A 24,780-nucleotide genomic window follows, 5' to 3' on the forward strand; every position below is an offset into this window, starting at 1 on the left:
ACTGAAACTGACATACATTCCTGTGGGGAAACACAGGGCTTTGCTAGGATTTCTCTAGGCAGTGTGTTTTCCCTGGACCTCACTGCAGCAACACTATCTCGCCAGGGCAACACTGTGTGGGATTTCCTCTTCCAAGAGAGCTGCTGCTTTGTAGTTTGTGCTGGGAAACCTTGCTTTGGCAAGTGCGAATTGACCGCATTCAGGCAGAAAGAAAAGAGAACAGCAAGAGGCCTTTTTTCCCCGGCTGCTTTCCCAAGCCCTTCCAGCTCAAACTATGTCGTTGCTCCTCTGGAAGGATCCCTGCACCGCGACGTAGTTTCTCAGAAGAAGCCCTGCGTTTGCAAGAGCAAAGGAGCAATTCGTTGCAGGAAAGAGGAAGGAAAGAAAGTTTCTCTCCCTCTGCCTGCTTTGCTCAGAGAACTGGATGAAGTCAGGGAGTTCTCCCTTTCACTGAGAAACGTGCGGGCTGCTGTTGCCTGGGCGCTCTCTTCTTTGCAAAAGAGTCTGCAGTTCCACGCTTTGAACCGTGGAAAGGCGCCGGGCTCTGCTAAGACTTCCCCCGGCGCTTCGTTTGCCCTGGGCCAAAGCGAGCCTTCACAATAGCTGAACGCTAACACTGCATAGTCGTTCCACTTCCAGAACAGGGCTACGGCGAGGCAGTTCTCCGGGGGAAAACGGCCCTTCGCGAAGGGCAGATCTGCCGAGCTCATTGCGGGAAAGCAAAAGCAAAGGACGCTTTTCTCCCTCTAACCGCTTTCGTCAGAGGAACGGGGGAAGTCACAGTGTTCTTTCTCTCACTGAGATACACACAATCAGACGTTGCCTCTGAGCTCCGTTGCTGGCAAAGAACTGAAACTGACATACATTCCTGTGGGGAAACACAGGGCTTTGCTAGGATTTCTCTAGGCAGTGTGTTTTCCCTGGGCCTCACTGTAGCAACACTATCTCGCCAGGGCAACACTGCATGGGATTTCCTCTGCCAGGAGAGAGCTGCTGCTTTGTAGTTTGTGCTGGGAATCCTTGCTTTGGCAAGTGCGAATTGACCGCATTCAGGCAGAAAGAAAAGAGAACAGCAAGAGGCCTTTTTTCCCCGGCTGCTTTCCCAAGCCCTTCCAGCTCAAACTATGTCGTTGCTCCTCTGGAAGGATCCCTGCACCGCGACGTAGTTTCTCAGAAGAAGCCCTGCGTTTGCAAGAGCAAAGGAGCAATTCGTTGCAGGAAAGAGGAAGGAAAGAAAGTTTCTCTCCCTCTGCCTGCTTTGCTCAGAGAACTGGATGAAGTCAGGGAGTTCTCCCTTTCACTGAGAAACGTGCGGGCTGCTGTTGCCTGTGCGCTCTCTTCTTTGCAAAAGAGTCTGCAGTTCCACGCTTTGAACCGTGGAAAGGCGCCGGGCTCTGCTAAGACTTCCCCCGGCGCTTCGTTTGCCCTGGGCCAGAGCGAGCCTTCACAATAGGTGAACGCTAACACTGCGTACTCGTTCCACTTCCAGAACAGGGCTACCGCGAGGCAGTTCTCCGGGGGAAAACGGCCCTTCGCGAAGGGCAGATCTGCCGAGCTCATTGCGGGAAAGCGAAAGCAAAGGACGCTTTTTTCCCTCTAACCGCTTTCGTCAGAGGAACGGGGGAAGTCACAGTGTTCTTTCTCTCACTGAGATACACACAATCTGACGTTGCCTCTGAGCTCCGTTGCTGGCAAAGAACTGAAACTGACATACATTCCTGTGGGGAAACACAGGGCTTTGCTAGGATTTCTCTATGCAGTGTGTTTTCCCTGGACCTCACTGCAGCAAAACTATCTCGCCAGGGCAACACTGCGTGGGATTTCCTCTTCCAAGAGAGCTGCTGCTTTGTAGTTTGTGCTGGGAAACCTTGCTTTGGCAAGTGCGAATTGACCGCATTCAGGCAGAAAGAAAAGAGAACAGCAAGAGGCCTTTTTTCCCCGGCTGCTTTCCCAAGCCCTTCCAGCTCAAACTATGTCGTTGCTCCTCTGGAAGGATCCCTGCACCGCGGCGTAGTTTTTCCGAAGAAGCCCTGCGTTTGCAAGAGCAAATGAGGAATTCGTGGCAGGAAAGAGGAAGGAAAGAAAGTTTCTCTCCCTCTGCCTGCTTTGCTCAGAGGACTGCATGAAGTCAGGGAGTTCTCCCTTTCACTGAGAAACGTGCGGGCTGCTGTTGCCTGGGCGCTCTCTTCTTTGCAAAAGGGTCTGCAGTTCCACGCTTTGAACCGTGGAAAGGCGCCGGGCTCTGCTAAGATTTCCCCCGGCGCTTCGTTTGCCCTGGGCCAAAGCGAGCCTTCACAATAGCTGAACGCTAACACTGCATACTCGTTCCACTTCCAGAAGCGGGCTACGGCGAGGCAGTTCTCCGGGGGAAAACGGCCCTTCGCGAAGGGCAGATCTGCCGAGCTCATTGCGGGAAAGCGAAAGCAAAGGACGCTTTTCTCCCTCTAACCGCTTTCGTCAGAGGAACGGGGGAAGTCACGGTGTTCTTTCTCTCCCTGAGATACACACAATCTGACGTTGCCTCTGAGCTCCGTTGCTGGCAAAGAACTGAAACTGACATACATTCCTGTGGGGACACCCAGGGCTTTGCTAGGATTTCTCTAGGCAGTGTGTTTTCCCTGGGCCTCACTGTAGCAACACTATCTCGCCAGGGCAACACTGCATGGCATATCCTCTGCCAGGAGAGAGCTGCTGCTTTGTAGTTTGTGCTGGGAAACCTTGCTTTGGCAAGTGTCAATTGACCGCATTCAGGCAGAAAGAAAAGAGAATAGCAAGAGGCCTTTTCTCCCCGGCTGCTCTGCCAAGCCCTTCCAGCTCAAACTATGTCGTTGCTCCTCTGGAAGGATCCCTGCACCGCGGCGTAGTTTTTCCGAAGAAGCCCTGCGTTTGCAAGAGCAAATGAGGAATTCGTGGCAGGAAAGAGGAAGGAAAGAAAGTTTCTCTCCCTCTGCCTGCTTTGCTCAGAGGACTGGATGAAGTCAGGGAGTTCTCCCTTTCACTGAGAAACGTGCGGGCTGCTGTTGCCTGTGCGCTCTCTTCTTTGCAAAAGAGTCTGCAGTTCCACGCTTTGAACCGTGGAAAGGCGCCGGGCTCTGCTAAGACTTCCCCCGGCGCTTCATTTGCCCTGGGCCAAAGCGAGCCTTCACAATAGCTGAACGCTAACACTGCATACTCGTTCCACTTCCAGAACAGGGCTACGGCGAGGCAGTTCTCCGGGGGAAAACGGCCCTTCGCGAAGGGCAGATCTGCCGAGCTCATTGCGGGAAAGCGAAAGCAAAGGACGCTTTTCTCCCTCTAACCGCTTTCGTCAGAGGAACGGGGGAAGTCACAGTGTTCTTTCTCTCACTGAGATACACACAATCTGACGTTGCCTCTGAGCTCCGTTGCTGGCAAAGAACTGAAACTGACATACATTCCTGTGGGGAAACACAGGGCTTTGCTAGGATTTCTCTAGGCAGTGTGTTTTCCCTGGACCTCACTGCAGCAACACTATCTCGCCAGGGCAACACTGCGTGGGATTTCCTCTTCCAAGAGAGCTGCTGCTTTGTAGTTTGTGCTGGGAAACCTTGCTTTGGCAAGTGCGAATTGACCGCATTCAGGCAGAAAGAAAAGAGAACAGCAAGAGGCCTTTTTTCCCCGGCTGCTTTCCCAAGCCCTTCCAGCTCAAACTATGTCGTTGCTCCTCTGGAAGGATCCCTGCACCGCGACGTAGTTTCTCAGAAGAAGCCCTGCGTTTGCAAGAGCAAAGGAGCAATTCGTTGCAGGAAAGAGGAAGGAAAGAAAGTTTCTCTCCCTCTGCCTGCTTTGCTCAGAGAACTGGATGAAGTCAGGGAGTTCTCCCTTTCACTGAGAAACGTGCGGGCTGCTGTTGCCTGTGCGCTCTCTTCTTTGCAAAAGAGTCTGCAGTTCCACGCTTTGAACCGTGGAAAGGCGCCGGGCTCTGCTAAGACTTCCCCCGGCGCTTCGTTTGCCCTGGGCCAAAGCGAGCCTTCACATTAGCTGAACGCTAACACTGCATACTCGTTCCACTTCCAGAACAGGGCTACCGCGAGGCAGTTCTCCGGGGGAAAACGGCCCTTCGCGAAGGGCAGATCTGCCGAGCTCATTGCGGGAAAGCAAAAGCAAAGGACGCTTTTCTCCCTCTAACCGCTTTCGTCAGAGGAACGGGGGAAGTCACAGTGTTCTTTCTCTCACTGAGATACACACAATCAGATGTTGCCTCTGAGCTCCGTTGCTGGCAAAGAACTGAAACTGACATACATTCCTGTGGGGAAACACAGGGCTTTGCTAGGATTTCTCTAGGCAGTGTGTTTTCCCTGGGCCTCACTGTAGCAACACTATCTCGCCAGGGCAACACTGCATGGGATTTCCTCTGCCAGGAGAGAGCTGCTGCTTTGTAGTTTGTGCTGGGAAACCTTGCTTTGGCAAGTGCGAATTGACCGCATTCAGGCAGAAAGAAAAGAGAACAGCAAGAGGCCTTTTCTCCCCGGCTGCTTTCCCAAGCCCTTCCAGCTCAAACTATGTCGTTGCTCCTCTGGAAGGATACTTGCACCGCGACGTAGTTTCTCAGAAGAAGCCCTGCGTTTGCAAGAGCAAATGAGGAATTCGTGGCAGGAAAGAGGAAGGAAAGAAAGTTTCTCTCCCTCTGCCTGCTTTGCTCAGAGGACTGGATGAAGTCAGGGAGTTCTCCCTTTCACTGAGAAACGTGCGGGCTGCTGTTGCCTGGGCGCTCTCTTCTTTGCAAAAGAGTCTGCAGTTCCACGCTTTGAACCGTGGAAAGGCGCCGGGCTCTGCTAAGATTTCCCCCGGCGCTTCGTTTGCCCTGGGCCAAAGCGAGCCTTCACAATAGCTGAACGCTAACACTGCATACTCGTTCCACTTCCAGAACCGGGCTACGGCGAGGCAGTTCTCCGGGGGAAAACGGCCCTTCGCGAAGGGCAGATCTGCCGAGCTCATTGCGGGAAAGCGAAAGCAAAGGACGCTTTTCTCCCTCTAACCGCTTTCGTCAGAGGAACGGGGGAAGTCACGGTGTTCTTTCTCTCCCTGAGATACACACAATCTGACGTTGCCTCTGAGCTCCGTTGCTGGCAAAGAACTGAAACTGACATACATTCCTGTGGGGACACCCAGGGCTTTGCTAGGATTTCTCTAGGCAGTGTGTTTTCCCTGGGCCTCACTGTGGCAACACTATCTCGCAAGGGCAGAACTGCATGGCATATCCTCTGCCAGGAGAGAGCTGCTGCTTTGTAGTTTGTGCTGGGAAACCTTGCTTTGGCAAGTGCCAATTGACCGCATTCAGGCAGAAAGAAAAGAGAACAGCAAGAGGCCTTTTTTCCCCGGCTGCTTTCCCAAGCCCTTCCAGCTCAAACTATGTCGTTGCTCCTCTGGAAGGATCCCTGCACCGCGACGTAGTTTCTCAGAAGAAGCCCTGCGTTTGCAAGAGCAAAGGAGCAATTCGTTGCAGGAAAGAGGAAGGAAAGAAAGTTTCTCTCCCTCTGCCTGCTTTGCTCAGAGAACTGGATGAAGTCAGGGAGTTCTCCCTTTCACTGAGAAACGTGCGGGGTGCTGTTGCCTGTGCGCTCTCTTCTTTGCAAAAGAGTCTGCAGTTCCACGCTTTGAACCGTGGAAAGGCGCCGGGCTCTGCTAAGACTTCCCCCGGCGCTTCTTTTGCCCTGGGCCAGAGCGAGCCTTCACAATAGCTGAACGCTAACACTGCGTACTCGTTCCACTTCCAGAACAGGGCTACGGCGAGGCAGTTCTCCGGGGGAAAACGGCCCTTCGCGAAGGGCAGATCTGCCGAGCTCATTGCGGGAAAGCGAAAGCAAAGGACGCTTTTTTCCCTCTAACCGCTTTCGTCAGAGGAACGGGGGAAGTCACAGTGTTCTTTCTCTCACTGAGATACACACAATCTGACGTTGCCTCTGAGCTCCGTTGCTGGCAAAGAACTGAAACTGACATACATTCCTGTGGGGAAACACAGGGCTTTGCTAGGATTTCTCTATGCAGTGTGTTTTCCCTGGACCTCACTGCAGCAACACTATCTCGCCAGGGCAACACTGTGTGGGATTTCCTCTTCCAAGAGAGCTGCTGCTTTGTAGTTTGTGCTGGGAAACCTTGCTTTGGCAAGTGCGAATTGACCGCATTCAGGCAGAAAGAAAAGAGAACAGCAAGAGGCCTTTTTTCCCCGGCTGCTTTCCCAAGCCCTTCCAGCTCAAACTATGTCGTTGCTCCTCTGGAAGGATCCCTGCACCGCGACGTAGTTTCTCAGAAGAAGCCCTGCGTTTGCAAGAGCAAAGGAGCAATTCGTTGCAGGAAAGAGGAAGGAAAGAAAGTTTCTCTCCCTCTGCCTGCTTTGCTCAGAGAACTGGATGAAGTCAGGGAGTTCTCCCTTTCACTGAGAAACGTGCGGGCTGCTGTTGCCTGTGCGCTCTCTTCTTTGCAAAAGAGTCTGCAGTTCCACGCTTTGAACCGTGGAAAGGCGCCGGGCTCTGCTAAGACTTCCCCCGGCGCTTCGTTTGCCCTGGGCCAAAGCGAGCCTTCACAATAGCTGAACGCTAACACTGCATACTCGTTCCACTTCCAGAACAGGGCTACCGCGAGGCAGTTCTCCGGGGGAAAACGGCCCTTCGCGAAGGGCAGATCTGCCGAGCTCATTGCGGGAAAGCGAAAGCAAAGGACGCTTTTCTCCCTCTAACCGCTTTCGTCAGAGGAACGGGGGAAGTCACAGTGTTCTTTCTCTCACTGAGATACACACAATCTGACGTTGCCTCTGAGCTCCGTTGCTGGCAAAGAACTGAAACTGACATACATTCCTGTGGGGAAACACAGGGCTTTGCTAGGATTTCTCTAGGCAGCGTGATTTCCCTGGGCCTCACTGCAGCAACACTATCTCGCCAGGGCAACACTGCGTGGGATTTCCTCTGCCAGGAGAGAGCTGCTGCTTTGTAGTTTGTGCTGGGAAACCTTGCTTTGGCAAGTGCGAATTGACCGCATTCAGGCAGAAAGAAAAGAGAACAGCAAGAGGCCTTTTCTCCCCGGCTGCTTTCCCAAGCCCTTCCAGCTCAAACTATGTCGTTGCTCCTCTGGAAGGATACTTGCACCGCGACGTAGTTTCTCAGAAGAAGCCCTGCGTTTGCAAGAGCAAATGAGGAATTCGTGGCAGGAAAGAGGAAGGAAAGAAAGTTTCTCTCCCTCTGCCTGCTTTGCTCAGAGAACTGGATGAAGTCAGGGAGTTCTCCCTTTCACTGAGAAACGTGCGGGCTGCTGTTGCCTGTGCGCTCTCTTCTTTGCAAAAGAGTCTGCAGTTCCACGCTTTGAACCGTGGAAAGGCGCCGGGCTCTGCTAAGACTTCCCCCGGCGCTTCGTTTGCCCTGGGCCAAAGCGAGCCTTCACATTAGCTGAACGCTAACACTGCATACTCGTTCCACTTCCAGAACAGGGCTACCGCGAGGCAGTTCTCCGGGGGAAAACGGCCCTTCGCGAAGGGCAGATCTGCCGAGCTCATTGCGGGAAAGCAAAAGCAAAGGACGCTTTTCTCCCTCTAACCGCTTTCGTCAGAGGAACGGGGGAAGTCACAGTGTTCTTTCTCTCACTGAGATACACACAATCAGATGTTGCCTCTGAGCTCCGTTGCTGGCAAAGAACTGAAACTGACATACATTCCTGTGGGGAAACACAGGGCTTTGCTAGGATTTCTCTAGGCAGTGTGTTTTCCCTGGGCCTCACTGTAGCAACACTATCTCGCCAGGGCAACACTGCATGGGATTTCCTCTGCCAGGAGAGAGCTGCTGCTTTGTAGTTTGTGCTGGGAAACCTTGCTTTGGCAAGTGCGAATTGACCGCATTCAGGCAGAAAGAAAAGAGAACAGCAAGAGGCCTTTTCTCCCCGGCTGCTTTCCCAAGCCCTTCCAGCTCAAACTATGTCGTTGCTCCTCTGGAAGGATACTTGCACCGCGACGTAGTTTCTCAGAAGAAGCCCTGCGTTTGCAAGAGCAAATGAGGAATTCGTGGCAGGAAAGAGGAAGGAAAGAAAGTTTCTCTCCCTCTGCCTGCTTTGCTCAGAGGACTGGATGAAGTCAGGGAGTTCTCCCTTTCACTGAGAAACGTGCGGGCTGCTGTTGCCTGGGCGCTCTCTTCTTTGCAAAAGAGTCTGCAGTTCCACGCTTTGAACCGTGGAAAGGCGCCGGGCTCTGCTAAGATTTCCCCCGGCGCTTCGTTTGCCCTGGGCCAAAGCGAGCCTTCACAATAGCTGAACGCTAACACTGCATACTCGTTCCACTTCCAGAACCGGGCTACGGCGAGGCAGTTCTCCGGGGGAAAACGGCCCTTCGCGAAGGGCAGATCTGCCGAGCTCATTGCGGGAAAGCGAAAGCAAAGGACGCTTTTCTCCCTCTAACCGCTTTCGTCAGAGGAACGGGGGAAGTCACAGTGTTCTTTCTCTCCCTGAGATACACACAATCTGACGTTGCCTCTGAGCTCCGTTGCTGGCAAAGAACTGAAACTGACATACATTCCTGTGGGGACACCCAGGGCTTTGCTAGGATTTCTCTAGGCAGTGTGTTTTCCCTGGGCCTCACTGTGGCAACACTATCTCGCAAGGGCAGAACTGCATGGCATATCCTCTGCCAGGAGAGAGCTGCTGCTTTGTAGTTTGTGCTGGGAAACCTTGCTTTGGCAAGTGCCAATTGACCGCATTCAGGCAGAAAGAAAAGAGAATAGCAAGAGGCCTTTTCTCCCCGGCTGCTCTGCCAAGCCCTTCCAGCTCAAACTATGTCGTTGCTCCTCTGGAAGGATCCCTGCACCGCGGCGTAGTTTTTCCGAAGAAGCCCTGCGTTTGCAAGAGCAAATGAGGAATTCGTGGCAGGAAAGAGGAAGGAAAGAAAGTTTCTCTCCCTCTGCCTGCTTTGCTCAGAGGACTGGATGAAGTCAGGGAGTTCTCCCTTTCACTGAGAAACGTGCGGGCTGCTGTTGCCTGTGCGCTCTCTTCTTTGCAAAAGAGTCTGCAGTTCCACGCTTTGAACCGTGGAAATGCGCCGGGCTCTGCTAAGATTTCCCCCGGCGCTTCGTTTGCCCTGGGCCAAAGCGAGCCTTCACAATAGCTGAACGCTAACACTGCATACTCGTTCCACTTCCAGAACCGGGCTACGGCGAGGCAGTTCGACGGGGGAAAACGGCCCTTCGCGAAGGGCAGATCTGCCGAGCTCATTGCGGGAAAGCGAAAGCAAAGGACGCTTTTCTCCCTCTAACCGCTTTCGTCAGAGGAACGGGGGAAGTCACAGTGTTCTTTCTCTCCCTGAGATACACACAATCTGACGTTGCCTCTGAGCTCCGTTGCTGGCAAAGAACTGAAAGTGACATACATTCCTGTGGGGAAACACAGGGCTTTGCTAGGATTTCTCTAGGCAGTGTGTTTTCCCTGGACCTCACTGCAGCAACACTATCTCGCCAGGGCAACACTGCGTGGGATTTCCTCTTCCAAGAGAGCTGCTGCTTTGTAGTTTGTGCTGGGAAACCTTGCTTTGGCAAGTGCGAATTGACCGCATTCAGGCAGAAAGAAAAGAGAACAGCAAGAGGCCTTTTTTCCCCGGCTGCTTTCCCAAGCCCTTCCAGCTCAAACTATGTCGTTGCTCCTCTGGAAGGATCCCTGCACCGCGACGTAGTTTCTCAGAAGAAGCCCTGCGTTTGCAAGAGCAAAGGAGCAATTCGTTGCAGGAAAGAGGAAGGAAAGAAAGTTTCTCTCCCTCTGCCTGCTTTGCTCAGAGAACTGGATGAAGTCAGGGAGTTCTCCCTTTCACTGAGAAACGTGCGGGCTGCTGTTGCCTGTGCGCTCTCTTCTTTGCAAAAGAGTCTGCAGTTCCACGCTTTGAACCGTGGAAAGGCGCCGGGCTCTGCTAAGACTTCCCCCGGCGCTTCGTTTGCCCTGGGCCAAAGCGAGCCTTCACATTAGCTGAACGCTAACACTGCATACTCGTTCCACTTCCAGAACAGGGCTACCGCGAGGCAGTTCTCCGGGGGAAAACGGCCCTTCGCGAAGGGCAGATCTGCCGAGCTCATTGCGGGAAAGCAAAAGCAAAGGACGCTTTTCTCCCTCTAACCGCTTTCGTCAGAGGAACGGGGGAAGTCACAGTGTTCTTTCTCTCACTGAGATACACACAATCAGATGTTGCCTCTGAGCTCCGTTGCTGGCAAAGAACTGAAACTGACATACATTCCTGTGGGGAAACACAGGGCTTTGCTAGGATTTCTCTAGGCAGTGTGTTTTCCCTGGGCCTCACTGTAGCAACACTATCTCGCCAGGGCAACACTGCATGGGATTTCCTCTGCCAGGAGAGAGCTGCTGCTTTGTAGTTTGTGCTGGGAAACCTTGCTTTGGCAAGTGCGAATTGACCGCATTCAGGCAGAAAGAAAAGAGAACAGCAAGAGGCCTTTTCTCCCCGGCTGCTTTCCCAAGCCCTTCCAGCTCAAACTATGTCGTTGCTCCTCTGGAAGGATACTTGCACCGCGACGTAGTTTCTCAGAAGAAGCCCTGCGTTTGCAAGAGCAAATGAGGAATTCGTGGCAGGAAAGAGGAAGGAAAGAAAGTTTCTCTCCCTCTGCCTGCTTTGCTCAGAGGACTGGATGAAGTCAGGGAGTTCTCCCTTTCACTGAGAAACGTGCGGGCTGCTGTTGCCTGGGCGCTCTCTTCTTTGCAAAAGAGTCTGCAGTTCCACGCTTTGAACCGTGGAAAGGCGCCGGGCTCTGCTAAGATTTCCCCCGGCGCTTCGTTTGCCCTGGGCCAAAGCGAGCCTTCACAATAGCTGAACGCTAACACTGCATACTCGTTCCACTTCCAGAACCGGGCTACGGCGAGGCAGTTCTCCGGGGGAAAACGGCCCTTCGCGAAGGGCAGATCTGCCGAGCTCATTGCGGGAAAGCGAAAGCAAAGGACGCTTTTCTCCCTCTAACCGCTTTCGTCAGAGGAACGGGGGAAGTCACAGTGTTCTTTCTCTCCCTGAGATACACACAATCTGACGTTGCCTCTGAGCTCCGTTGCTGGCAAAGAACTGAAACTGACATACATTCCTGTGGGGACACCCAGGGCTTTGCTAGGATTTCTCTAGGCAGTGTGTTTTCCCTGGGCCTCACTGTGGCAACACTATCTCGCAAGGGCAGAACTGCATGGCATATCCTCTGCCAGGAGAGAGCTGCTGCTTTGTAGTTTGTGCTGGGAAACCTTGCTTTGGCAAGTGCCAATTGACCGCATTCAGGCAGAAAGAAAAGAGAACAGCAAGAGGCCTTTTTTCCCCGGCTGCTTTCCCAAGCCCTTCCAGCTCAAACTATGTCGTTGCTCCTCTGGAAGGATCCCTGCACCGCGACGTAGTTTCTCAGAAGAAGCCCTGCGTTTGCAAGAGCAAAGGAGCAATTCGTTGCAGGAAAGAGGAAGGAAAGAAAGTTTCTCTCCCTCTGCCTGCTTTGCTCAGAGAACTGGATGAAGTCAGGGAGTTCTCCCTTTCACTGAGAAACGTGCGGGGTGCTGTTGCCTGTGCGCTCTCTTCTTTGCAAAAGAGTCTGCAGTTCCACGCTTTGAACCGTGGAAAGGCGCCGGGCTCTGCTAAGACTTCCCCCGGCGCTTCTTTTGCCCTGGGCCAGAGCGAGCCTTCACAATAGCTGAACGCTAACACTGCGTACTCGTTCCACTTCCAGAACAGGGCTACGGCGAGGCAGTTCTCCGGGGGAAAACGGCCCTTCGCGAAGGGCAGATCTGCCGAGCTCATTGCGGGAAAGCGAAAGCAAAGGACGCTTTTTTCCCTCTAAGCGCTTTCGTCAGAGGAACGGGGGAAGTCACAGTGTTCTTTCTCTCACTGAGATACACACAATCTGACGTTGCCTCTGAGCTCCGTTGCTGGCAAAGAACTGAAACTGACATACATTCCTGTGGGGAAACACAGGGCTTTGCTAGGATTTCTCTATGCAGTGTGTTTTCCCTGGACCTCACTGCAGCAACACTATCTCGCCAGGGCAACACTGTGTGGGATTTCCTCTTCCAAGAGAGCTGCTGCTTTGTAGTTTGTGCTGGGAAACCTTGCTTTGGCAAGTGCGAATTGACCGCATTCAGGCAGAAAGAAAAGAGAACAGCAAGAGGCCTTTTTTCCCCGGCTGCTTTCCCAAGCCCTTCCAGCTCAAACTATGTCGTTGCTCCTCTGGAAGGATCCCTGCACCGCGACGTAGTTTCTCAGAAGAAGCCCTGCGTTTGCAAGAGCAAAGGAGCAATTCGTTGCAGGAAAGAGGAAGGAAAGAAAGTTTCTCTCCCTCTGCCTGCTTTGCTCAGAGAACTGGATGAAGTCAGGGAGTTCTCCCTTTCACTGAGAAACGTGCGGGCTGCTGTTGCCTGTGCGCTCTCTTCTTTGCAAAAGAGTCTGCAGTTCCACGCTTTGAACCGTGGAAAGGCGCCGGGCTCTGCTAAGACTTCCCCCGGCGCTTCGTTTGCCCTGGGCCAAAGCGAGCCTTCACAATAGCTGAACGCTAACACTGCATACTCGTTCCACTTCCAGAACAGGGCTACCGCGAGGCAGTTCTCCGGGGGAAAACGGCCCTTCGCGAAGGGCAGATCTGCCGAGCTCATTGCGGGAAAGCGAAAGCAAAGGACGCTTTTCTCCCTCTAACCGCTTTCGTCAGAGGAACGGGGGAAGTCACAGTGTTCTTTCTCTCACTGAGATACACACAATCTGACGTTGCCTCTGAGCTCCGTTGCTGGCAAAGAACTGAAACTGACATACATTCCTGTGGGGAAACACAGGGCTTTGCTAGGATTTCTCTAGGCAGCGTGATTTCCCTGGGCCTCACTGCAGCAACACTATCTCGCCAGGGCAACACTGCGTGGGATTTCCTCTGCCAGGAGAGAGCTGCTGCTTTGTAGTTTGTGCTGGGAAACCTTGCTTTGGCAAGTGCGAATTGACCGCATTCAGGCAGAAAGAAAAGAGAACAGCAAGAGGCCTTTTCTCCCCGGCTGCTTTCCCAAGCCCTTCCAGCTCAAACTATGTCGTTGCTCCTCTGGAAGGATACTTGCACCGCGACGTAGTTTCTCAGAAGAAGCCCTGCGTTTGCAAGAGCAAATGAGGAATTCGTGGCAGGAAAGAGGAAGGAAAGAAAGTTTCTCTCCCTCTGCCTGCTTTGCTCAGAGAACTGGATGAAGTCAGGGAGTTCTCCCTTTCACTGAGAAACGTGCGGGCTGCTGTTGCCTGTGCGCTCTCTTCTTTGCAAAAGAGTCTGCAGTTCCACGCTTTGAACCGTGGAAAGGCGCCGGGCTCTGCTAAGACTTCCCCCGGCGCTTCGTTTGCCCTGGGCCAAAGCGAGCCTTCACATTAGCTGAACGCTAACACTGCATACTCGTTCCACTTCCAGAACAGGGCTACCGCGAGGCAGTTCTCCGGGGGAAAACGGCCCTTCGCGAAGGGCAGATCTGCCGAGCTCATTGCGGGAAAGCAAAAGCAAAGGACGCTTTTCTCCCTCTAACCGCTTTCGTCAGAGGAACGGGGGAAGTCACAGTGTTCTTTCTCTCACTGAGATACACACAATCAGATGTTGCCTCTGAGCTCCGTTGCTGGCAAAGAACTGAAACTGACATACATTCCTGTGGGGAAACACAGGGCTTTGCTAGGATTTCTCTAGGCAGTGTGTTTTCCCTGGGCCTCACTGTAGCAACACTATCTCGCCAGGGCAACACTGCATGGGATTTCCTCTGCCAGGAGAGAGCTGCTGCTTTGTAGTTTGTGCTGGGAAACCTTGCTTTGGCAAGTGCGAATTGACCGCATTCAGGCAGAAAGAAAAGAGAACAGCAAGAGGCCTTTTCTCCCCGGCTGCTTTCCCAAGCCCTTCCAGCTCAAACTATGTCGTTGCTCCTCTGGAAGGATACTTGCACCGCGACGTAGTTTCTCAGAAGAAGCCCTGCGTTTGCAAGAGCAAATGAGGAATTCGTGGCAGGAAAGAGGAAGGAAAGAAAGTTTCTCTCCCTCTGCCTGCTTTGCTCAGAGGACTGGATGAAGTCAGGGAGTTCTCCCTTTCACTGAGAAACGTGCGGGCTGCTGTTGCCTGGGCGCTCTCTTCTTTGCAAAAGAGTCTGCAGTTCCACGCTTTGAACCGTGGAAAGGCGCCGGGCTCTGCTAAGATTTCCCCCGGCGCTTCGTTTGCCCTGGGCCAAAGCGAGCCTTCACAATAGCTGAACGCTAACACTGCATACTCGTTCCACTTCCAGAACCGGGCTACGGCGAGGCAGTTCTCCGGGGGAAAACGGCCCTTCGCGAAGGGCAGATCTGCCGAGCTCATTGCGGGAAAGCGAAAGCAAAGGACGCTTTTCTCCCTCTAACCGCTTTCGTCAGAGGAACGGGGGAAGTCACAGTGTTCTTTCTCTCCCTGAGATACACACAATCTGACGTTGCCTCTGAGCTCCGTTGCTGGCAAAGAACTGAAACTGACATACATTCCTGTGGGGACACCCAGGGCTTTGCTAGGATTTCTCTAGGCAGTGTGTTTTCCCTGGGCCTCACTGTGGCAACACTATCTCGCAAGGGCAGAACTGCATGGCATATCCTCTGCCAGGAGAGAGCTGCTGCTTTGTAGTTTGTGCTGGGAAACCTTGCTTTGGCAAGTGCCAATTGACCGCATTCAGGCAGAAAGAAAAGAGAATAGCAAGAGGCCTTTTCTCCCCGGCTGCTCTGCCAAGCCCTTCCAGCTCAAACTATGTCGTTGCTCCTCTGGAAGGATCCCTGCACCGCGGCGTAGTTTTTCCGAAGAAGCCCTGCGTTTGCAAGAGCAAATGAGGAATTCGTGGCAGGAAAGAGGAAGGAAAGAAAGTTTCTCTCCCTCTGCCTGCTTTGCTCAGAGGACTGGATGAAGTCAGGGAGTTCTCCCTTTCACTGAGAAACGTGCGGGCTGCTGTTGCCTGTGCGCTCTCTTCTTTGCAAAAGAGTCTGCAGTTCCACGCTTTGAACCGTGGAAATGCGCCGGGCTCTGCTAAGATTTCCCCCGGCGCTTCGTTTGCCCTGGGCCAAAGCGAGCCTTCACAATAGCTGAACGCTAACACTGCATACTCGTTCCACTTCCAGAACCGGGCTACGGCGAGGCAGTTCTCCGGGGGAAAACGGCCCTTCGCGAAGGGCAGATCTGCCGAGCTCATTGCGGGAAAGCGAAAGCAAAGGACGCTTTTCTCCCTCTAACCGCTTTCGTCAGAGGAACGGGGGAAGTCACAGTGTTCTTTCTCTCCCTGAGATACACACAATCTGACGTTGCCTCTGAGCTCCGTTGCTGGCAAAGAACTGAAACTGACATACATTCCTGTGGGGACACCCAGGGCTTTGCTAGGATTTCTCTAGGCAGTGTGTTTTCCCTGGGCCTCACTGTGGCAACACTATCTCGCAAGGGCAGAACTGCATGGCATATCCTCTGCCAGGAGAGAGCTGCTGCTTTGTAGTTTGTGCTGGGAAACCTTGCTTTGGCAAGTGCCAATTGACCGCATTCAGGCAGAAAGAAAAGAGAACAGCAAGAGGCCTTTTTTCCCCGGCTGCTTTCCCAAGCCCTTCCAGCTCAAACTATGTCGTTGCTCCTCTGGAAGGATCCCTGCACCGCGACGTAGTTTCTCAGAAGAAGCCCTGCGTTTGCAAGAGCAAAGGAGCAATTCGTTGCAGGAAAGAGGAAGGAAAGAAAGTTTCTCTCCCTCTGCCTGCTTTGCTCAGAGAACTGGATGAAGTCAGGGAGTTCTCCCTTTCACTGAGAAACGTGCGGGGTGCTGTTGCCTGTGCGCTCTCTTCTTTGCAAAAGAGTCTGCAGTTCCACGCTTTGAACCGTGGAAAGGCGCCGGGCTCTGCTAAGACTTCCCCCGGCGCTTCTTTTGCCCTGGGCCAGAGCGAGCCTTCACAATAGCTGAACGCTAACACTGCGTACTCGTTCCACTTCCAGAACAGGGCTACGGCGAGGCAGTTCTCCGGGGGAAAACGGCCCTTCGCGAAGGGCAGATCTGCCGAGCTCATTGCGGGAAAGCGAAAGCAAAGGACGCTTTTTTCCCTCTAAGCGCTTTCGTCAGAGGAACGGGGGAAGTCACAGTGTTCTTTCTCTCACTGAGATACACACAATCTGACGTTGCCTCTGAGCTCCGTTGCTGGCAAAGAACTGAAACTGACATACATTCCTGTGGGGAAACACAGGGCTTTGCTAGGATTTCTCTATGCAGTGTGTTTTCCCTGGACCTCACTGCAGCAACACTATCTCGCCAGGGCAACACTGTGTGGGATTTCCTCTTCCAAGAGAGCTGCTGCTTTGTAGTTTGTGCTGGGAAACCTTGCTTTGGCAAGTGCGAATTGACCGCATTCAGGCAGAAAGAAAAGAGAACAGCAAGAGGCCTTTTTTCCCCGGCTGCTTTCCCAAGCCCTTCCAGCTCAAACTATGTCGTTGCTCCTCTGGAAGGATCCCTGCACCGCGACGTAGTTTCTCAGAAGAAGCCCTGCGTTTGCAAGAGCAAAGGAGCAATTCGTTGCAGGAAAGAGGAAGGAAAGAAAGTTTCTCTCCCTCTGCCTGCTTTGCTCAGAGAACTGGATGAAGTCAGGGAGTTCTCCCTTTCACTGAGAAACGTGCGGGCTGCTGTTGCCTGTGCGCTCTCTTCTTTGCAAAAGAGTCTGCAGTTCCACGCTTTGAACCGTGGAAAGGCGCCGGGCTCTGCTAAGACTTCCCCCGGCGCTTCGTTTGCCCTGGGCCAAAGCGAGCCTTCACAATAGCTGAACGCTAACACTGCATACTCGTTCCACTTCCAGAACAGGGCTACCGCGAGGCAGTTCTCCGGGGGAAAACGGCCCTTCGCGAAGGGCAGATCTGCCGAGCTCATTGCGGGAAAGCGAAAGCAAAGGACGCTTTTCTCCCTCTAACCGCTTTCGTCAGAGGAACGGGGGAAGTCACAGTGTTCTTTCTCTCACTGAGATACACACAATCTGACGTTGCCTCTGAGCTCCGTTGCTGGCAAAGAACTGAAACTGACATACATTCCTGTGGGGAAACACAGGGCTTTGCTAGGATTTCTCTAGGCAGCGTGATTTCCCTGGGCCTCACTGCAGCAACACTATCTCGCCAGGGCAACACTGCGTGGGATTTCCTCTGCCAGGAGAGAGCTGCTGCTTTGTAGTTTGTGCTGGGAAACCTTGCTTTGGCAAGTGCGAATTGACCGCATTCAGGCAGAAAGAAAAGAGAACAGCAAGAGGCCTTTTCTCCCCGGCTGCTTTCCCAAGCCCTTCCAGCTCAAACTATGTCGTTGCTCCTCTGGAAGGATACTTGCACCGCGACGTAGTTTCTCAGAAGAAGCCCTGCGTTTGCAAGAGCAAATGAGGAATTCGTGGCAGGAAAGAGGAAGGAAAGAAAGTTTCTCTCCCTCTGCCTGCTTTGCTCAGAGAACTGGATGAAGTCAGGGAGTTCTCCCTTTCACTGAGAAACGTGCGGGCTGCTGTTGCCTGTGCGCTCTCTTCTTTGCAAAAGAGTCTGCAGTTCCACGCTTTGAACCGTGGAAAGGCGCCGGGCTCTGCTAAGACTTCCCCCGGCGCTTCGTTTGCCCTGGGCCAAAGCGAGCCTTCACATTAGCTGAACGCTAACACTGCATACTCGTTCCACTTCCAGAACAGGGCTACCGCGAGGCAGTTCTCCGGGGGAAAACGGCCCTTCGCGAAGGGCAGATCTGCCGAGCTCATTGCGGGAAAGCAAAAGCAAAGGACGCTTTTCTCCCTCTAACCGCTTTCGTCAGAGGAACGGGGGAAGTCACAGTGTTCTTTCTCTCACTGAGATACACACAATCAGATGTTGCCTCTGAGCTCCGTTGCTGGCAAAGAACTGAAACTGACATACATTCCTGTGGGGAAACACAGGGCTTTGCTAGGATTTCTCTAGGCAGTGTGTTTTCCCTGGGCCTCACTGTAGCAACACTATCTCGCCAGGGCAACACTGCATGGGATTTCCTCTGCCAGGAGAGAGCTGCTGCTTTGTAGTTTGTGCTGGGAAACCTTGCTTTGGCAAGTGCGAATTGACCGCATTCAGGCAGAAAGAAAAGAGAACAGCAAGAGGCCTTTTCTCCCCGGCTGCTTTCCCAAGCCCTTCCAGCTCAAACTATGTCGTTGCTCCTCTGGAAGGATACTTGCACCGCGACGTAGTTTCTCAGAAGAAGCCCTGCGTTTGCAAGAGCAAATGAGGAATTCGTGGCAGGAAAGAGGAAGGAAAGAAAGTTTCTCTCCCTCTGCCTGCTTTGCTCAGAGGACTGGATGAAGTCAGGGAGTTCTCCCTTTCACTGAGAAACGTGCGGGCTGCTGTTGCCTGGGCGCTCTCTTCTTTGCAAAAGAGTCTGCAGTTCCACGCTTTGAACCGTGGAAAGGCGCCGGGCTCTGCTAAGATTTCCCCCGGCGCTTCGTTTGCCCTGGGCCAAAGCGAGCCTTCACAATAGCTGAACGCTAACACTGCATACTCGTTCCACTTCCAGAACCGGGCTACGGCGAGGCAGTTCTCCGGGGGAAAACGGCCCTTCGCGAAGGGCAGATCTGCCGAGCTCATTGCGGGAAAGCGAAAGCAAAGGACGCTTTTCTCCCTCTAACCGCTTTCGTCAGAGGAACGGGGGAAGTCACAGTGTTCTTTCTCTCCCTGAGATACACACAATCTGACGTTGCCTCTGAGCTCCGTTGCTGGCAAAGAACTGAAACTGACATACATTCCTGTGGGGACACCCAGGGCTTTGCTAGGATTTCTCTAGGCAGTGTGTTTTCCCTGGGCCTCACTGTGGCAACACTATCTCGCAAGGGCAGAACTGCATGGCATATCCTCTGCCAGGAGAGAGCTGCTGCTTTGTAGTTTGTGCTGGGAAACCTTGCTTTGGCAAGTGCCAATTGACCGCATTCAGGCAGAAAGAAAAGAGAATAGCAAGAGGCCTTTTCTCCCCGGCTGCTCTGCCAAGCCCTTCCAGCTCAAACTATGTCGTTGCTCCTCTGGAAGGATCCCTGCACCGCGGCGTAGTTTTTCCGAAGAAGCCCTGCGTTTGCAAGAGCAAATGAGGAATTCGTGGCAGGAAAGAGGAAGGAAAGAAAGTTTCTCTCCCTCTGCCTGCTTTGCTCAGAGGACTGGATGAAGTCAGGGAGTTCTCCCTTTCACTGAGAAACGTGCGGGCTGCTGTTGCCTGTGCGCTCTCTTCTTTGCAAAAGAGTCTGCAGTTCCACGCTTTGAACCGTGGAAATGCGCCGGGCTCTGCTAAGATTTCCCCCGGCGCTTCGTTTGCCCTGGGCCAAAGCGAGCCTTCACAATAGCTGAACGCTAACACTGCATACTCGTTCCACTTCCAGAACCGGGCTACGGCGAGGCAGTTCTCCGGGGGAAAACGGCCCTTCGCGAAGGGCAGATCTGCCGAGCTCATTGCGGGAAAGCGAAAGCAAAGGACGCTTTTCTCCCTCTAACCGCTTTCGTCAGAGGAACGGGGGAAGTCACAGTGTTCTTTCTCTCACTGAGATACACACAATCTGACGTTGCCTCTGAGCTCCGTTGCTGGCAAAGAACTGAAACTGACATACATTCCTGTGGGGAAACACAGGGCTTTGCTAGGATTTCTCTAGGCAGTGTGTTTTCCCTGGACCTCACTGCAGCAACACTATCTCGCCAGGGCAACACTGCGTGGGATTTCCTCTTCCAAGAGAGCTGCTGCTTTGTAGTTTGTGCTGGGAAACCTTGCTTTGGCAAGTGCGAATTGACCGCATTCAGGCAGAAAGAAAAGAGAACAGCAAGAGGCCTTTTTTCCCCGGCTGCTTTCCCAAGCCCTTCCAGCTCAAACTATGTCGTTGCTCCTCTGGAAGGATCCCTGCACCGCGACGTAGTTTCTCAGAAGAAGCCCTGCGTTTGCAAGAGCAAAGGAGCAATTCGTTGCAGGAAAGAGGAAGGAAAGAAAGTTTCTCTCCCTCTGCCTGCTTTGCTCAGAGAACTGGATGAAGTCAGGGAGTTCTCCCTTTCACTGAGAAACGTGCGGGCTGCTGTTGCCTGTGCGCTCTCTTCTTTGCAAAAGAGTCTGCAGTTCCACGCTTTGAACCGTGGAAAGGCGCCGGGCTCTGCTAAGACTTCCCCCGGCGCTTCGTTTGCCCTGGGCCAAAGCGAGCCTTCACAATAGCTGAACGCTAACACTGCATACTCGTTCCACTTCCAGAACAGGGCTACCGCGAGGCAGTTCTCCGGGGGAAAACGGCTCTTCGCGAAGGGCAGATCTGCCGAGCTCATTGCGGGAAAGCGAAAGCAAAGGACGCTTTTCTCCCTCTAAGCGCTTTCGTCAGAGGAACGGGGGAAGTCACAGTGTTCTTTCTCTCACTGAGATACACACAATCTGACGTTGCCTCTGAGCTCCGTTGCTGGCAAAGAACTGAAACTGACATACATTCCTGTGGGGAAACACAGGGCTTTGCTAGGATTTCTCTAGGCAGTGTGATTTCCCTAGGCCTCACTGTAGGAACAGTATCTCGCCAGGGCAACACTGCGTGGGATTTCCTCTGCCAGGAGAGAGCTGCTGCTTTGTAGTTTGTGCTGGGAAACCTTGCTTTGGCAAGTGCGAATTGACCGCATTCAGGCAGAAAGAAAAGAGAACAGCAAGAGGCCTTTTTTCCCCGGCTGCTTTCCCAAGCCCTTCCAGCTCAAACTATGTCGTTGCTCCTCTGGAAGGATCCCTGCACCGCGACGTAGTTTTTCAGAAGAAGCCCTGCGTTTGCAAGAGCAAAGGAGCAATTCGTTGCAGGAAAGAGGAAGGAAAGAAAGTTTCTCTCCCTCTGCCTGCTTTGCTCAGAGAACTGGATGAAGTCAGGGAGTTCTCCCTTTCACTGAGAAACGTGCGGGCTGCTGTTGCCTGTGCGCTCTCTTCTTTGCAAAAGAGTCTGCAGTTCCACGCTTTGAACCGTGGAAAGGCGCCAGGCTCTGCTAAGACTTCCCCCGGCGTTTCGTTTGCCCTGGGCCAAAGCGAGCCTTCACAATAGCTGAACGCTAACACTGCATACTCGTTCCACTTCCAGAACAGGGCTACCGCGAGGCAGTTCTCCGGGGGAAAACGGCCCTTCGCGAAGGGCAGATCTGCCGAGCTCATTGCGGGAAAGCGAAAGCAAAGGACGCTTTTCTCCCTCTAAGCGCTTTCGTCAGAGGAACGGGGGAAGTCACAGTGTTCTTTCTCTCACTGAGATACACACAATCTGACGTTGCCTCTGAGCTCCGTTGCTGGCAAAGAACTGAAACGGACATACATTCCTGTGGGGAAACACAGGGCTTTGCTAGGATTTCTCTAGGCAGTGTGTTTTCCCTGGACCTGACTGCAGCAACACTATCTCGCCAGGGCAACACTGCGTGGGATTTCCTCTTCCAAGAGAGCTGCTGCTTTGTAGTTTGTGCTGGGAAACCTTGCTTTGGCAAGTGCGAATTGACCGCATTCAGGCAGAAAGAAAAGAGAACAGCAAGAGGCCTTTTTTCCCCGGCTGCTTTCCCAAGCCCTTCCAGCTCAAACTATGTCGTTGCTCCTCTGGAAGGATCCCTGCACCGCGACGTAGTTTTTCAGAAGAAGCCCTGCGTTTGCAAGAGCAAAGGAGCAATTCGTTGCAGGAAAGAGGAAGGAAAGAAAGTTTCTCTCCCTCTGCCTGCTTTGCTCAGAGAACTGGATGAAGTCAGGGAGTTCTCCCTTTCACTGAGAAACGTGCGGGCTGCTGTTGCCTGTGCGCTCTCTTCTTTGCAAAAGAGTCTGCAGTTCCACGCTTTGAACCGTGGAAAGGCGCCGGGCTCTGCTAAGACTTCCCCCGGCGTTTCGTTTGCCCTGGGCCAAAGCGAGCCTTCACAATAGCTGAACGCTAACACTGCATACGCGTTCCACTTCCAGAACAGGGCTACCGCGAGGCAGTTCTCCGGGGGAAAACGGCCCTTCGCGAAGGGCAGATCTGCCGAGCTCATTGCGGGAAAGCGAAAGCAAAGGACGCTTTTCTCCCTCTAAGCGCTTTCGTCAGAGGAACGGGGGAAGTCACAGTGTTCTTTCTCTCACTGAGATACACACAATCTGACGTTGCCTCTGAGCTCCGTTGCTGGCAAAGAACTGAAACGGACATACATTCCTGTGGGGAAACACAGGGCTTTGCTAGGATTTCTCTAGGCAGTGTGTTTTCCCTGGACCTGACTGCAGCAACACTATCTCGCCAGGGCAACACTGCGTGGGATTTCCTCTTCCAAGAGAGCTGCTGCTTTGTAGTTTGTGCTGGGAAACCTTGCTTTGGCAAGTGCGAATTGACCGCATTCAGGCAGAAAGAAAAGAGAACAGCAAGAGGCCTTTTTTCCCCGGCTGCTTTCCCAAGCCCTTCCAGCTCAAACTATGTCGTTGCTCCTCTGGAAGGATCCCTGCACCGCGACGTAGTTTTTCAGAAGAAGCCCTGCGTTTGCAAGAGCAAAGGAGCAATTCGTTGCAGGAAAGAGGAAGGAAAGAAAGTTTCTCTCCCTCTGCCTGCTTTGCTCAGAGAACTGGATGAAGTCAGGGAGTTCTCCCTTTCACTGAGAAACGTGCGGGCTGCTGTTGCCTGTGTGCTCTCTTCTTTGCAAAAGAGTCTGCAGTTCCACGCTTTGAACCGTAGAAAGGCGCCGGGCTCTGCTAAGACTTCCCCCGGCGTTTCGTTTGCCCTGGGCCAAAGCGAGCCTTCACAATAGCTGAACGCTAACACTGCATACGCGTTCCACTTCCAGAACAGGGCTACCGCGAGGCAGTTCTCCGGGGGAAAACGGCCCTTCGCGAAGGGCAGATCTGCCGAGCTCATTGCGGGAAAGCGAAAGCAAAGGACGCTTTTCTCCCTCTAAGCGCTTTCGTCAGAGGAACGGGGGAAGTCACAGTGTTCTTTCTCTCACTGAGATACACACAATCTGACGTTGCCTCTGAGCTCCGTTGCTGGCAAAGAACTGAAACGGACATACATTCCTGTGGGGAAACCCAGGGCTTTGCTAGGATTTCTCTAGGCAGTGTGTTTTCCCTGGACCTCACTGCAGCAACACTATCTCGCCAGGGCAACACTGCGTGGGATTTCCTCTTCCAAGAGAGCTGCTGCTTTGTAGTTTGTGCTGGGAAACCTTGCTTTGGCAAGTGCGAATTGACCGCATTCAGGCAGAAAGAAAAGAGAACAGCAAGAGGCCTTTTTTCCCCGGCTGCTTTCCCAAGCCCTTCCAGCTCAAACTATGTCGTTGCTCCTCTGGAAGGATCCCTGCACCGCGACGTAGTTTCTCAGAAGAAGCCCTGCGTTTGCAAGAGCAAAGGAGCAATTCGTTGCAGGAAAGAGGAAGGAAAGAAAGTTTCTCTCCCTCTGCCTGCTTTGCTCAGAGAACTGGATGAAGTCAGGGAGTTCTCCCTTTCACTGAGAAACGTGCGGGCTGCTGTTGCCTGTGCGCTCTCTTCTTTGCAAAAGAGTCTGCAGTTCCACGCTTTGAACCGTGGAAAGGCGCCGGGCTCTGCTAAGACTTCCCCCGGCGCTTCGTTTGCCCTGGGCCAAAGCGAGCCTTCACAATAGCTGAACGCTAACACTGCATACTCGTTCCACTTCCAGAACAGGGCTACCGCGAGGCAGTTCTCCGGGGGAAAACGGCTCTTCGCGAAGGGCAGATCTGCCGAGCTCATTGCGGGAAAGCGAAAGCAAAGGACGCTTTTCTCCCTCTAAGCGCTTTCGTCAGAGGAACGGGGGAAGTCACAGTGTTCTTTCTCTCACTGAGATACACACAATCTGACGTTGCCTCTGAGCTCCGTTGCTGGCAAAGAACTGAAACTGACATACATTCCTGTGGGGAAACACAGGGCTTTGCTAGGATTTCTCTAGGCAGTGTGATTTCCCTAGGCCTCACTGTAGGAACAGTATCTCGCCAGGGCAACACTGCGTGGGATTTCCTCTGCCAGGAGAGAGCTGCTGCTTTGTAGTTTGTGCTGGGAAACCTTGCTTTGGCAAGTGCGAATTGACCGCATTCAGGCAGAAAGAAAAGAGAACAGCAAGAGGCCTTTTTTCCCCGGCTGCTTTCCCAAGCCCTTCCAGCTCAAACTATGTCGTTGCTCCTCTGGAAGGATCCCTGCACCGCGACGTAGTTTTTCAGAAGAAGCCCTGCGTTTGCAAGAGCAAAGGAGCAATTCGTTGCAGGAAAGAGGAAGGAAAGAAAGTTTCTCTCCCTCTGCCTGCTTTGCTCAGAGAACTGGATGAAGTCAGGGAGTTCTCCCTTTCACTGAGAAACGTGCGGGCTGCTGTTGCCTGTGCGCTCTCTTCTTTGCAAAAGAGTCTGCAGTTCCACGCTTTGAACCGTGGAAAGGCGCCGGGCTCTGCTAAGACTTCCCCCGGCGTTTCGTTTGCCCTGGGCCAAAGCGAGCCTTCACAATAGCTGAACGCTAACACTGCATACGCGTTCCACTTCCAGAACAGGGCTACCGCGAGGCAGTTCTCCGGGGGAAAACGGCCCTTCGCGAAGGGCAGATCTGCCGAGCTCATTGCGGGAAAGCGAAAGCAAAGGACGCTTTTCTCCCTCTAAGCGCTTTCGTCAGAGGAACGGGGGAAGTCACAGTGTTCTTTCTCTCACTGAGATACACACAATCTGACGTTGCCTCTGAGCTCCGTTGCTGGCAAAGAACTGAAACGGACATACATTCCTGTGGGGAAACACAGGGCTTTGCTAGGATTTCTCTAGGCAGTGTGTTTTCCCTGGACCTGACTGCAGCAACACTATCTCGCCAGGGCAACACTGCGTGGGATTTCCTCTTCCAAGAGAGCTGCTGCTTTGT

This window comes from Elephas maximus, chromosome 7 (assembly GCF_024166365.1).
Source record: "Elephas maximus indicus isolate mEleMax1 chromosome 7, mEleMax1 primary haplotype, whole genome shotgun sequence".
Taxonomy (NCBI): Eukaryota; Metazoa; Chordata; class Mammalia; order Proboscidea; family Elephantidae; genus Elephas; species Elephas maximus.